Raw genomic sequence first — 12,000 nt, 5'->3', positions numbered from 1 at the left:
ACGGAGGGACCAATCGGCACTTTCGGAAGGTATCAGCTCGGGTAATCACCCCTCCCTGGGCCTGGCCGTTACCAGGGGGTACGTACGTGTCCTACCTGTCTACCCGGGGCGGGGAATTACGCGTTACCCCGTCACCGGCTACGCATGGAAGTGCGTGGGTCGGCCTTCAGACACGCACAGGGAGGAAAGAAGAGAAAGGGAAAGGAAAGAAGAGGGGGTCTCAAACGCCGTAGCGGAGAAAAGGGCAAGGAGAAGAGGGAAGGAAAAGAGAAGGACAGAGGAAGGACGAGGACTGGCAAGTGTAAGAGCAAGGAATTTGGAACAGTTTCGAGCGTCCGTCTCCGGACGTAGGCACAAACCATACTCCCAGAGGGGGAGAAAGGAAGGAAAGAGACAGAGGTGAGGGGGGGGGGGGGGCGAAGATGGGGGACGGGGAGGGATGCGGAAAGGGAAGGGAAGGTATGCAGCCCGGAAAAGGAAGGAGGGCCACATTAGCTCGGGGTCCCGTGCTCGCTACGCACGTGTCCACAAAAGAGTTGTGGACCCCCTGGGGGATCTGAGCGAACAGTTTTTTTTTGAAAGAAAATGTTCCAAATATATTAGCCATTCTTAATACAGTGCGGGCTACGGTTTCGTACTTTAAGAGAAGAGGTCTCTGTGTGAGACTGAACTCATCTTGAAAGCAGTGGGTTTCAACTCGTTGGAATAGTTATTTTGACATGCTTGTATCAGTCCATTCTCAGATTGATTCAGTGAAGGCTGTTTTACATAATGAAGGTGCCTCTGATAAGATGCTGGTTTATGACCACCATATAACTGGCCAGCTTATAGAATTTCTTAAGCCGTTTAAAGAAGCCACAGTTGATCTAGAGAGTGACAAGGATCCAACCCTACATTTAGTTCTACCGTGGTTTTATGCCTTAAAAACTCACTGTACCGTACGGGATAACGATGAAGAGGTTTGTAATTTTATTCCATCTGAATATTATAGAACCACTTGTGAAATATATATGTTGAGAAAATGTATTTTCAGGACATGAAACCTTTGAAACAAGCCGCTGATGCCTTCCTAGAACAGAAAATGTGCGTTAGTATGTTGCATAAAATTGCAACGTTTATGGTGGCTAACTACCGCACATTAAGAAAGTTAACCGAGGATGAAAAAATTGAAGTTTACCAAGCAGCACGACAGATGTGTGCTGAAGGTAAGCTCCTAAGATAATGCATATATTCTTCATCTACATGTACATGGTTACTCTGCAAGACACACGCAAGTGCTTAGTTGAGGGTTCATCGAACCACTTTCAACTTATTTGTCTCCTTTTCTCGAATTTCGCGCGGGATAGAACACCTACAGCTCTCCGTCTGAGCGCTGCTTTTTTGTATTTTATTCTGATGATCATTTCTTCCAATGTATATGGGACTCAACAATATCTCTTCGAATTCGGAGGTGTAAGTTGGTGATCGAAATTTCATATATAGATCGCGCCACGTCAAAAAACGCCATTGTTGAAATGATTACCACCCGAACTCTTGTGTAATTTCCGCGACACTCTTTCCCCTGTTTTACGATAATACCAAACCAGTTGCCCTTATTTAGACTCTTTCGACCTCTTCCGTCAATAGTAAGGCTCTCCAACTTCGTAGCAACGCTCCAAAAGAGTGTTTTGTCATTAAAACGCCTACAGCATTTTCTGTGTGTCCATTCCTATTTAAGTAGGTCGTAATTGTAATCAGAGGTATTAAGTAGAATCTGCAGCCTTTAGATTTGACTGGTTGATCTTGTAAACGAAGTTTAACGGACTTAGTTTAGTACACACAGGGATAACCTCGCTCTTGTCATTATTTATTGCCAACTGCTAATTTTCACACCAAAAATATATACCTTATTTAAATCGTCCTGCAGTTAGTTTTGATCTTCTGGTGACTTTACAGGGCGATAAATGATAGCATCATCTAAAACCTATTATAATTTGAACTATGTGTAGTACGATCTTCACATTATTCTGCAAATATTAAGTGGAACCTGTACAGTTTCAGTACGAGTGCCCAATCACAGAAACCAAGAAACAAATCCAGGGCCGTACAAAATGGCGAAATTTGAGGACTGGGCAGAAGAGCCTCCTCTCCTACATGATGAAGTCAGCAGATACTTGCAAGAACACTGTGTGAACGAGGGAGATATTCTACAGTGGTGGAAAAATAACTCCCAACGACTTCCTCGACTTGCGTGTGTGCAAGAAAAATATTAAATATACCAGCCACTAGTGCGTCTAGTGAGAGAATTTTTAGTTGCGCTGGAAACCTAATTAGCGAAAAACGATCACGTCTTAATGCAGACAGACTTAACGATCTCGTCATAATTAATTCAAACACTAATCAGCAGACACATTGAAAATACAGTAGAACATTGAACGGGAAACTATGAGTTTGAGCGCAAATTTACTAATTAACAGTGCAGATTTCTTTCTTGTGCTTCCTGGGCGTCAATTTCTGAGATAGAAATTTTGTAATGCATACAGTTCATTTTTATTTTAGACTAAACTTTTTGATTTCAATCCTTCCAAGTGACATTAATTATTGTTTGTAAACCATTTTCTGTTACTTGGGTTTGCAAAAGTAGCCAAATATTTTTAGGAGTATCTGGTTTGGCCTAAATAATACTTTCAGGGGAACTGAAGGAAAATTTGTAAAGATTTTATGTTGAAAAGTGTTCTGCAAAATAAAATATTCATTTGTGGAGTAAGGCAATACACGTTATGAGTTTAAATTACAATTTATTTTGTTGAGTTCCACACACATTGCAAAATGTAATTTTATTCTTGTATTTCTATATTAAGGGGAATCCCACATGCAGAGTCAAGATGCTGAAGACCTAGACACTACAAATACTCCTAAAATGAAGAGCGTCTTTTTCCATGAATGTATTGTAGTAGGAATATAATGGAAACTCTGAGCCACTCTCCACAGCGTCTATATCTGCGTCATGAGGATTCAGACTCGTCGTTTAGGTCTGTGTTATGAGGGTCTAGAGTCGTCGTTTAGATTTGCATCATGCAAGTAAACACTCGTCGTCTTAGTCTGCATCATGATGGTCCGAAATATGGTCCCTCATGATGCAGACCTAGACTACAAGTGTGGACTCTCATGACGCAAACGTAGGAGCCGCGAAAAATGGCTCAGGGTCGCCATTGTATTCCCAGTACTATAGTTTTTAGACGAACTGGATACGAAACAGGTCCTTCGATTTTGTTAAAATGCATTTTGGCAATTTAGAATGATTTTTCCAACTTCGAATGAATTCACAGAACCAGTAAAATACATCCTGGAAACGTAGTTAAATATTTATATAATTGGTGTCATACTTGGCTGAAACATACTAAAGTTAAAGAATCTAGACTTCCAAAATCTTAATTTGGTTCTCATTGCAGTACAGTGGTTAATAGGGGCGTAGATAATTTATTCTTCTGGGGAGGTGACCAATCTTCTTTTTCGGGGGTGGAGGTTCACTTCTTTAGTACAAATATCCATCCGTTTCGGTGTTGAAAAGTGCAGCACAGACTGCATTGCGTTGCCTGGGCATTTATTTATTCCATACTCTCGTAGTCCATCTTCCCTCCCGTATTTTCTCTCTATCCATTTAGTCCTCTCCCACTATCTCTTTGATCACCTCCACCCCCCCCCCCCCCACTCCCCATCCCTTGGCCGGCCGAAGTCGCCAAGCAGTTCTAGGCGCTACAGTCTGGAACCGTGCAACCGCTACGGTTGCAGGTTCGAATCCTGCCTCGGGCATGGATGTGTGTGATGTCCTTAGGTTAGTTAGGTTTAAGTAGTTCTAAGTTCTAGGGGACTGATGACCTCAGAAGTTAAGTCCCATATTGCTCAGGGCCATTTGAACCATTTTTGAACCCATCCCTTGGCCCATCTCCCCCCCCCCCCCACCCTCTATCCTTCTCCTCGTCCTCTCTCTGTTGGATTCCGCCACCTCAGTTCATCTCCTCTTCACCTATCTATGAAAACTCATATATATTTGTCAACTTTTGTGGTGATGAGTGAATCAGTGTCAAAGTTTATTGCTAGGTAGCATTTATTGTAATACTTTTTGATACGCAGCATTGATAGTTTTGTTTTCTGGTGCGTAAACAAATGAAGTTGAAGGTGTCCCGACAGGGCAATATGCGACATACAAATAGCCATGTGAAAAACATGATTTTCAAGATTGATACCACAAACATATAACAACTGCCCCTGCGATTTATCTATCGACATGGCAAATGTAAGCTGCACTGGAAATTATAACCGTTTAAAGTCGAATGGCATGTCGGTCGGAATCTTAGTGATATTGGAATCAAACTGTCCTCATCTTTGTACTTTCCTTTTAAAATTGTGGCTTCGATTACGTTGTTCTTTAACTTCTTCCCCGCAAGCCGGGTGCCATTACAAAGACGTGGCTGGTTTACCTTTCGCAACATGATTGCCGATCCGACTTAATTACAGATTGGGAGGCGGTAATCCGGGGAAATCCAGCGAATTTAAAAATTCCGTAGGATAGTTGACTACATCATCTTAGTTAGTAACGGAATAAACCGACTTGTATGTCAGCAATTCGCCAGGTGTCATATTTTGAATCTGAAAATTCATTTCGTTAACATCAAGGTTTTTTGCAGCCAATATAACACGTTCACTCAACCAAAAATGGTTTGCAACTGTTAAACGACATTTGCTGTGCGCGAATTGTCCAACACGATGACTGTGAATGTGTCAGACAGCTCTCAAATTTCAAAAAGATCATAGACATTTCGTTTAAAAGAAATGTATATATATATATATATATATATATATATATATATATATATATATATATATGTATACATACATTTCTTTTAAACGAAATGTCTATGATCTTGAAGAGAGTACCTTACAAAAGATTTTGACATCGTTTGCGGGTTACCATGAAAGTTCACTATGTACACATGTTTCCATGGAGAAGGTTTTTGAATATTTACATGTGCATGTATATGTATATATATATTTATATATGTTTATGTATATATATGTATATGTGTATATATATGTATATATGTATGTATATGTATATATATATATATATATACATATACATACATATATATACGCATATACATATACATATATATACATAAACATATATACATACATATATATATATATATATATATATATATATACACATGCGCATGTAAATATTCAAAAACCTTCTCCATGGAAACATGCGTACATAGTGAACTTTCATGGTAACCCGCAAACGATGTCAAAATCTTTTGTAAGGTACTCTCTTCAATGTACTGTCCGAAATATTATGTAGACAGTGATGTTCCTCTTGATGGTCGAGTGTGCAAAATTTCTTCAAGATCGGAATAAAATTGTAGGTTGGTGTAGAAGTGTGTACGTAAAGTACCCTCCGCCATGCACCATTCAGAATTTTAAGCAGGCAGCGCCCTTCATCCTGCTTTGAATATCAAGTGTGCCAAATTTCATCAAGATCGGAATAAATACGTACAATTTGTCGAGTTCCGTTATGTAAAGGAACCTCTGCCATGCACCATATGAAATTTTATATAGACTGTGACCTTCCTCTTGGTTTCAAGGTATAATGTGCAAAATTTCATCAAGATTGTATGCAATACAAACACACGGACACAATGAAAACGCACTTTCAATTTTTGTCAAATTTTCCAATTTTTCGGTCGATTTTCGAAAAATTTTATTTTATAAAAATCTTGTCCTGAGAATTACGAACACAGCAAAAAAAATTTAGCCGAACTGGTCCAGGCGTTCTCGAGTTTTACGCTTATCAACACATTTGGCAATTAATTTTTATTTATGTAGATAAGAAGCCCGAAATATACGCGTAAAGGAAGAATATACAAATAAAACCAATATTTTTTTTACCTGAAATTAATACATATATATATAATGTTGGGGTTTGTCTTTTGGTGCTCAGGTAAAATAAAAACTTTTGATTAACGTTCATAATACGACAATGACGCGCGCAGACTAAACGGCTGCGTAGCGCAGCTCAGCAGTAATATGGGCAGGCAAGCAAGTTTCCCGCAGCCTGCCCGGGTTGGGTTGTGCTTGGCTTGGCTGGGAGTGAAGCAGCCTGCCCGTTCTGTTGACAACGAGCGGCGGCCTGCCCGCCTGGCCACCGGGCAAGCATGGGCGGGTTAAAAGCGGGACATGTACACCTCTGACACACAGACAACCAGAATACGGCGCTGCGGTCGGCAACGCCTATGGAAGACAACGACTGTCTGGCGCAGTTGTTGGATCGTTTACTGCTGCTACAATGGCAGGTTATCAAGATTTACGTGAGTTTGAACGTGGCATTATAGTCCCCGCACGAGAAATGGGACACAGGATCTCCGAGGTAGCGATGAAGTGGGGATCTTCCCTTACGACCATTTCACGAGTATACCGTGAATATCAGGAATCCGGTAAAACATCAGGTCTCCCGACATCGCTGTGGCCAAAAAAAGATCCTACAAGAACGGGACCAACGACGACTGAAGAGAATCGCCCAACCTGACATAAGTGCGACCCTTCCGAAAATTGCTGCAGGTTTCAGTGCTGGGCCACGAACAAGTGGCAGCGTGCGAACCGTTCGACGAAACATCATCGATATGCGCTTCCGGAGCAGAAGTCCCACTCGTGTACCCTCGATGGCTGCACGACACAAAGCTTTATGCGTCGCCTGGGCCCCTCAACGCCGACATTGGACTGTTGATGACCGGAAACGTGTTGCCTGCTGGGACGAGTCTCGTTTCAAATTGTATCGATCGGACAGATGTGTACGGGTATGGAAACAACCTCATGAATCCAACGACCCTGCACGCCAGCAGGGGACTGTTCAAGCTGGTGGAGACTCTGTAGTGGTGAGGGGCGTGTAGCTCTTGCAGTGATATGGGACCCCTGATACGTCTAGATACGGTTCTCGCAGGTGACAAGTACGTAAGCATCCTGTCTGATCACCTGCATCCATGAACGTGGGCAATTCCAGCGGGTCAATGCGACACCCCACACGTCCAGAATTGCTACAGAGTGGCTCCAGGAACACTCTTCTGAGTTTAAACACTACCGCCGCCCACCAAACTCCCCAGACATGAACATTATTGAGCATATCCGGGATGTCTGGCAACGTGCTGTCAGAAGAGAATCCATCTCGTCGCACTCCTACGGATTCATGGACAGCCATGCACGGTTCGTGGTGTCCACTCCCTCCAGTTAGTCGAGTGCATCCCACGTCGTGCCGCGGCACTTCTGCGTCCTCGCGGGGGCCCCACACGATATTAGGCAGGTGTAAGTGCTTCAAAGACTGCAATGATGGAATTTAACATACGGAAACAAATAGAATTTGACATGAAATTATCCATAGAAAATGACATTGTAAATAAGGAAAAATGGACAAAGTTCTTCGGAATTACAATCCAGGACAGCCTCAAACGGGACATGCATATCGATTCCTTGGCATGTAAGCTGTCGAAGAATGTGTTTCGTATAAATATGATTAGCAAATATTGTAACGGCATGTGTGTACTAAAAACTGCCTATCATGCCCTATTCTCATCAAATTTAAACCATGCTGTAGAAATATGGGGTGCAACAACTCAAGCCAACCTAAGCACATTATTAATACTACAGAATAAAGCTATCAGAATTATTTGTGGTGCCAAACCTCGAGAATCGTGTCGGAATCTGTTCCCAAAGTTAGGTGTGCTTACCATTATAGGTGTATACATATTGAAAGTTATACTGCTTGTGGAAACAATAAATCCAAATTTCAACTGTGACCTGTACCAGTACGATTCAAGGCTAAAGTTCAGATACCATGTAAATAGCCACAGAACAGCTTTATATGAAAAAAAATGCACTTCATACTGGGCTGAAGCTATCCAATGCCCAACCAAAAAGTCTCACAACCCTTCCCACTAACAAAAGATCAGCTAAAAAGAATTCTAATTGAAAACCCTTTTCATTCCCTAGACAAGTATTATACCTGTATGAAAATTGCTTCATAAGTATGTCAAGCTCATAGTTTTAACTAACCTACAACTAATATAATGTTGATAACAACAATATTTGTAATATTGTGATTGTATACTACCAAATGTAAAATGCATCAAAACGTAAAATTTATTAATACAAACAAATCTTTAGTTTGTAATTTATAAACTGACGTATTCAGAAAATAATCTGTATGATGTCCTGACACTGTATGATTTCTACGGATTGTATCTGATTATTCGATGTTGAATAAATACTATTATTATTATTATTATTATTATGAGTTTGTGAAAAAAAATTTGTTCTGCCTTAGACAAGTCTAGCAAAGTTGCAGGATTGTTCTGTGACCTCATAAAAGCATTTGATTGTGTAAACCATCAATGGCTCCTGTATAAAATGGAAAAATACGGAACTGGAGGTCATGTTTTAGAGTGGTTCAGGTTATACCTCACAAAGAAGAAACACAGAGTAGTTATATCATCAAGCAAGGGAAACTTCTTCTCTGAATGGATGATTATTTCACAAGGTGTTCCACAAGGCTGACTTTTGGTTCCAATTTTATTCTTACTGTACATAAATGACTTGCCACTAAACATAAATTCACACTCAGTTTTATTCACTGATGATACGGCTGCCCTCATCAAAACCAATCACTCACAACAAATTCCCTCAACAGCCACAAATCTATTAGACAGTGTAGAACACTGGTTCTGACTAAATGTGTTAAAATCGCATATTGGAAAAAAACATTTACTACAGTTCAAAACTATAAACTCTAAGATAAATGAAATTCATATTACCTGCAGTAACCAAGTACTGAAAGAATCAGATTGTGTTAAATTTTTAGGAATCAAAATTTATCCTGGTCTTCATATATAGAAAGCAAATAAGATAAACAGCCTGACCTTTGCTATGAAGATTTTGTCATATTCAACTAGCATGGAGATAAGAAAAGTAGTTTATCACAGCTATTTTGAAGCTGTTATAAGGTATGGCATTATCTTTTGGGGTAATACAAGCAAAATCATTAGAATATTAAAATTACAAAAATCAATTGTTAGAAATATGTGTAATGCAAGACCAAAAAAATCTTGTCGCCCACTGTTAAGAAATCTAGTGGTATTAAGTGCCCTCTGTTTGTATATCTCTGAACTGATTATTTTTGTATACAGTAACCGTATGTTATTCGTAGACAACAATATTAAGCATCAATACAGCACTAGGAATAAGACAAACTTCATGCTTCCTACTCACAGGTTAAAGTCATATGCGCAAACCCCAGAATAATAGGCATGAAAATCTACAACATGCTAAAAAAGAAACAAATAAATAGCATGGAGCTAGAGTAATTTAAATCAAAGCTGCGCAAGTTATTAGCGGAAAAATTTTTATTACTCTGTAGAAGAATTTATGAACGATGATGTGGAAGTCTGAGCAAGGAAACATCACCTGTAAATTAAGCTTAGCAGTTTTGTGTCAAATAAATGATTGTAAAAATATGTCCACTATGCAAACACTGTTGTTATATATTACTTTGTAATTCATGTAAACTGGAGTGTTGATATATTGTTTTTGTAATACTGTATATACAAATTGTAATTGTAATGTAAATGTAATGTTGACGAGTCCCCAGTACATCAGATCTGTGATTTGACTTTGTATGTTACGGGATAATAAACATTCTGATTCTGAAGAACCTCTGACTGAGTCATTTAAAGAATGTTTGATTAGGAAACTTCTTATTGACAATTTTCGTCCATGAATGCCATGTTCTCATATTTCCCACCAGAAATGTGCTACAGAAATAATAACATCCACAGATCTATGTAAATAATATCTGTAAGGTTTTGACTCATAGTTAGTAAGCATCTATGCATTTACATTTTTACTGATGTTTGTTTATTGTATATATCTATATGCATTTTTATGTGAACACAATTTATGACACAGATAACACTGTAGTAAAGTAGTATTAAGACTCATTTATATGCCTGGTTGTAAGCACAGTTTTATAAGACCATGAGATGAACCGATTATGCTTGGCGAGACACAGGCTTGACACACATGGTTTTTGAGGAAGGTTTAATTTCGCGACCACGAATTTCGGGGTTTTGGCTGTCTCTTTTTTTTTTTTTTTTTTTTGGAGGGGGGGATCTCTCGTGCTTTGTTCTCTGCGGTCGTTTTCCCTTTGTTGCGACTAGGAATTTCACATGTACTGTGCAACATGGAACGGTCGTGGTCTCATATGTGTTGACAGTAATCTTGCACATATGAGCCACTCAGTAGGAATGTTAAACCAGACTGCTGTAGTATATAGCAGCATCATATTTCTATGCAGGCATGGTTTCAATGTAAACAAGTTTAATATTTATGTATTATGTAAATAGTTAGGTATTTAGTACGTCGCTTTCTGGTATTCAGGTAACAGGGACTCAATTGTAAATAAGATGTAAATTTGCAAAAGCGACTGTTTACATGTGTCGCAAATAGTGCCACAAGGATAAGTGGACTATCAACAGAACATAGGACACTCAAGAGAGTGCGAAATGTGGACTTCGAAGTGTTTACATATAATTAGGAGAAAGAGATTATAAACAATGGCTAGGTCCAACTCACCGTTTGTTGACGATGTGTAGCAGCCGACGGGAGAGGAACCAACGTCTTCAGCCTCTTCTTGTGGCCTAATCCAATGAGTGATAAAACATTCACACACGCACAGAAAGCAATATAGTGTAGTGCACCATAGTGACATGCTACTTTTCAGGCGCAAACTGTCACTAATTTCGCTAAAGACACAGTGCTGGGACGATGTGTTATCGACAACACATAAACAATGCAATCACACACGATAAGACTTTACGGTGCGATGAATAAAATGTGTTAGCAGAGACGTTTAATAAATGCATGCTTAAAAATAAGCGTATAAACGCACTAAATAAGAAGCACTGTTGAGACACTTTTGTTGTGGTTATTCAAACCGGGAACGATTTTAAAACAGTATGACAAGCTTCAGTCGTGTGAACTGTTAACGCTCTAGTGAATAAACAGTGACAATTTACATTCATGCTAGAGGGATACTTATCACACAACACAACACGTGCTTATCCGAACCTTTTCCCCAGGACGCTACAGTGTGTAGTGACATATAAAGGACTAATTCTGCCGCGTTTTATGCATTTCATGAACGCAAGAAGCTTCGCGTGGATTGGCACTGCGTGCTTCCGCGCAGCAATGCAATGCAACTCGAATCACGTGCGCGGAATGTGCCTGCCCATATAGTTCCACCGGCCGGCAGCAGGGCGCGCGGCATGCGGCGAGTGATCGGGTGACGTCATCGCTACGAGATGGCGCTAGCTGCCACCTGTTGCTAGAGAGCCTCTACAGGGAGAGAGTGGCCAACCGGACGATACGGCGGCCATTTTTCTGCCAAACTCCGGGCGGAACTTTTGAATGGCCAGTAGTGGAGTACAAACTCACCGAATCAAAAGCACAAGACAATATGGCGAAATCATTCGTGAAATGCCTTTCTTTACAGCTATAATATACTCATAGTAGCCTACTACGTACAGCACAGGAAAATTTGATACAGTGACTGTAAAAATTATTCGTTACTTGCATTTATCTCCTTTAAAGTTCGTTTAGTAGACATATTGCAATAAAAGTAACGTAAACAAAACAAAAATAGTGTATAGCATTTGTTTTGTATCGGAAGTGCATAACGCTAAAGATTTAACGTACCTGTATTACGTCAGATGAATGAAAGTCGTAAGTAGTTGAAACTTCCTGGCAGATTAAAACTGTGTGCCGGAGCGAGACTCCAACTCGGGACCTTTGCCTTCCGCGGGCAAGCGCTCTACCAACTGAACTACCCAAGCACTTGCCCGCGAAAGGCAAAGGTCCCGAGTTCGAGTCTCGGTCCGGCACACAGTTTTAATCTGCCAGGAAGTTTCATATTAG

At 40.1% G+C, this 12,000-nt stretch overlaps 1 protein-coding gene across 1 annotated transcript in view; it reads right to left on the bottom strand.

Annotated features, from left to right (window-relative positions):
- The window catches only part of LOC126419750 (uncharacterized), a 123,684-nt gene extending 112,388 nt beyond the window's left edge, over positions 1 to 11,296 (bottom strand). The window contains exon 1 of the mRNA XM_050086926.1: positions 10,660 to 11,296. The gene's annotated coding sequence lies outside the window, so the exon portion shown is untranslated. The remainder of the gene's footprint in view (positions 1 to 10,659) is intronic.
- Between the last annotated feature and the right edge of the window lie 704 nt (positions 11,297 to 12,000).

This window comes from Schistocerca serialis, chromosome 9 (genome assembly GCF_023864345.2).
Source record: "Schistocerca serialis cubense isolate TAMUIC-IGC-003099 chromosome 9, iqSchSeri2.2, whole genome shotgun sequence".
Lineage (NCBI taxonomy): Eukaryota > Metazoa > Arthropoda > Insecta > Orthoptera > Acrididae > Schistocerca > Schistocerca serialis.
This window is presented reverse-complemented; position numbering and strand designations above follow the sequence as displayed.